Genomic DNA, 4,111 nt, shown 5'->3' on the forward strand with positions numbered 1-4,111 from the left:
CTTGACTCATACATATACTAGATATTGCAAATAAGGGAAACCATGGGACCTATGTTTCTTTGGGCTTGGCTTACTTCACTTAATATAATTTTTTCCAAGCCTTTCCATTTCCTAACAAATGGGGCAATGTCATTCTTTCTGATGGAGGCATAGAATTCCATTGTGTACATATACAACTTTTTCTTGATCCATTCATCTACTGAGGGGCATCTGGGTTGGTTCCATATCTTAGCTTTGGTAAATAATGCTGCAATAAACATAGTTGTGCTGGTAGCTTTAGTGTGGTCTTGTTTGTAAACATTTGGGTAAATACCCAAAAGTGGGATTGCTTGGTCATAGGGGAGCTCTATGTGAAGTCTTTTGAGGAACCTCCATACTGCTGTCCAACGTGGTTGAACAAGTTTACATTCCCACCAACAATGAAGTAAGGTTCCCTTCTGTCCACATCCCCTCCAGCATCTGTTGTTGTTAGAGTTCTTGATTTTTGCCATTCTAACTGGGGTGAGCTGGTATCTCAATGTTGTTTTGATTTGCATTTCTTTTATGGCTAGGGAGATTGAGCATTTCTTCATGTGTCTATTGGCCATCCTTCTTTCTTCTTCAGTGAAGTTTCTCTTTATGTCTTTAGCCAACTTATTTATTGGGCAGTTTTTTCCTTGAGGATTTGTTGTAGGGGGATTTAATTCTTCAAGTTCCAAGTATATTTTAGATATGAGACCCTTGTCCGTTGTATGACTAGTGAAGATCTTCTCCCAATCTGTGGGCTTTCTATTGATCTTGCTAGCTAAGTCCTTTGCCATGCAGAAGCTCTGAAACTTCATGCAATCCCATTTGTCCAACCTTTCTGTGATTTGTTGTGTTTCCTGGTCTCTATAAAGAAAATTTCGGCCTGAGCAAGGAGACCTAAGGTTTCTCCTATTCCATCCTGTAATGTTTTCAGAGTGTCTGGTTTGACTCCGAGGTCTTTGATCCATTTGGAATTGATGCTTGTGCCGGGTGATATATAAGGATCTAGCTTTAGTTTTCTACAAGTAGTTAACCAATTTTGCCAGCACCATTTACTGACGATGTTGTCTTTCTTCCATTCTATTTTTTTAGCTCCCTTATCAAATATTAGATGGCTATATGTCTGTAGGTTCATTTCTGGGTTTTCAATTCTATTCCACTGGTACTGAGGTCTGTTCTTATGCCAGCACCAAGCTGTTTTGATTACTATGGCTTAATAGTAGAGTTTGAAATTTGGTATTGATATTCCTCCAGTAGTGTTCTTTCCATTGAGGATCGTTTTTGCTATTAGGGGACTTTTATTGTTCCATATGAATTTTTAGAATGCCTCTTCTATTTCCTTGAAGAACAAGGTTGGAATTTTGACAGGTATCGCATTGAATTTGTAGATAGCCTTGGGAAGTACTGCCATTTTCACGATGTCAATCTTTCCAATCCAGGTACATGACATGTCTTGCCATTTTCTAAGTATTGTTTTGATTTCCTTTTTCATGATTTTAAAGTTTTCATCGTAAAGGTCCTTCACTCATTTTGTTAAGATAATTCCTAGGTATTTTAATTTTTGTGGGGATATTACAAATGGAGTTACTTTCCTAATTTCAGCCACACTTTTCTCATTGTTGGCATACAGAAAAGCCATTGATTTTGGGGGCTTAATTTTATACCAGCCTACTTTGCCAAAGTTTTGAATCAGCTTGAGTAATTTGGCAGTGGAGTCTATGGGATTCATTAAATACAAGATCATGTCATCTGCAAAGAAGGAGAGTTTTATTTCTTCTTTCCCTATGTGGATCCCCTTTATGTTTGGATCTTGTCTTATTGCTGTAGCTAGGCATGCAAATACTAGATTGAAGAGACGTGGAGAGAGTGGACATCCTTGTCTTGTTCCTGAGTTAAGAGGAATGTCTTTAGTTTTTCACCATTAAGTATAATGCTGGCTGTAGGTTTGTCATATACAGCCTTTATTGTATTGAGGAATGTTCCATGGATTCCTAATTTTTCCAAAACCTTCATCATAAAGGGGTGTTGGATCTTGTTGAATGCTTTTTCTGCATCTATTGAGATAACCATGTGGTTCTTATCCTTGCTCCTGTTGATGTGATGAATTATATTAATTGATTTGCGTATATTGAACCAGCTTTGCATTCCTGAAATGAATCCTGTATGATATTGGTGTATGATTTTTTTGGATGAATTGTTGAAGTCGATTGGCAAAAATTTTGTTGAGAAGTTTTGCCTCAATGTTCATCAAAGAAATGGGTCTATAGTTTTCTTTCTTTGATGAGTCCCTGCCTGGTTTGGGGATGAGGATTATGATGGCTGCATAGAATGTGTTCGGTAGTGAACTTTTCCTTTCAATTTCATTGAAGAGTTGGAGGAGTATTGGTGTGAGCTCTGCTTTGAAGGCCTTGTAGAATTCCGCTGTAAAACCATCTGGTCCTGGACTTTTCTTACCTGGGAGTTCTCTTATTGCTGTTTCTATTTCAATGCTTGATATGGGTCTGTTAAGATGGTTTAACTCATCTTGGTTTAGTTTTGGAATGTCAATATTTGCTAGGAAAAGATCCATTTCTGTCAAGTTCTCAATCTTATTAGCATAAAGTTTTGAGAAGTATTCCCATATAATGTTCTGAATCTTGGTTGTTTTGTGGTGTTGTTTCCATTCTCATCTCTGAGTTTATTAATTTGGGTGTGTTCTCTTCTTTTTCTGATAAGATTTGTGAAGGGCCTGTCAATTTTGTTAATTTTTTCGAAGAACCAAATCTTTGCTTGGTTAATTCTTTCTATAGATTTTTTTGGATTCTCATTTATTTAATTCTGATTTAATTTTAATTATTTCTTTCCATCTACTGGATTGGGGTTTATCTTGCTGCTCTTTTCAAGGAGGTTTATATATGTCATTAAATTGTTGGTTTCAGATCTCCCCAATTTGTTGATGTAGGAGTTCAGAGCTATAAACTTGCCTCTGAGTACTGCCTTTGCTGTGTCCCAAAGGAGCTGGTAATTTGTGTTCTCAGTTTTGTTGAATAGCATGAACATTTGAATTTCCTTTCTAATCTCTTCCATGACCCACTCTTGATTCAGCAGTGTGTTGTTCAGCCTCCATGTGATACCGGACTTTCTTTGGTGGCTTTTGGTGTTGAGTTCTAGTTTTATTCCCTTGTGGTCAGAGAGAACGCAAGGTATAACTTCACTGTTTCTGAATTTAGACAAGTTTGCTTTGTGGCATAAAATGTGGTCTATTTTAGACAATGTTCCTTGTGCTGCTGAGAAAAACGTGTATTCTGATGCTGCTGGGTGAAATATTCGGTAGATGTCTGTTAAATCTTGTTGATCTCTGCAGCTGTTTAGATCTGTGTTTTCTCTGTTTAGTTTTTGCCGAGTTGATCTATCTAGTGGGGAGAGTGGTGTTTTAAAATCTCCAACTATTAATGTCTTTGGATCTATGTGGGATTTGAGGGAAAGTAGTGTTTGTTGGATAAATTTGGGTGCTACATTTTTTGGAGAATAGATATTTAGAATTGTAATATCCTCCTGCAGGAGAGAACCCTTAATTAGTATGTAGTGACCTTCTTTATCTCTTGTCACAAATCTTAATTTGAAGTCTATTTTATCTGATATTAGGATTGCAACTCCTGCCTGTTTATGGGGGCCATTTGCTTGGTAGATTTTGTTCAGCCTTTAACATTGAAAATGTGTTTGTTTTTATGGGCAAGTTGTGACTCCTGAAGACAGCAGATAGAAGGAACTTTTTTTTAATCCAACTAGACAGTCTATTTCGCTTAATTGGAGAGTTAAGTCCGTTAATGTTGATAAAAAGGACTGAGAGTTATTTGGGACTTCCTGCCATGTTATCCACCTTCTCCGGGGCTGCAAAAATTGGGTTCTTTCTATGGTTCTTGGATTCTCAGTTTGGGTGCAGTTTCTTGGCCTTTATTGTGGTCTTGTTGGTTTTCTATGTGTAGGACATCTTTAAGAATCTTTTGCAGGGCTAGTTTGGTGGAGAGGTACTGTTTCAATTTTTCTTTCCTATGGAAGGTTTTTATTTGGCCTTCAGTTATGAAGGAGAGTTTAGCTGGGTACAGTATTCTTGGTTGATAGTTGT

This window comes from Dipodomys spectabilis, unplaced genomic scaffold (genome assembly GCF_019054845.1).
Source record: "Dipodomys spectabilis isolate Male_0828 unplaced genomic scaffold, ASM1905484v1 ptg000654l, whole genome shotgun sequence".
NCBI classification, from domain to species: Eukaryota; Metazoa; Chordata; class Mammalia; order Rodentia; family Heteromyidae; genus Dipodomys; species Dipodomys spectabilis.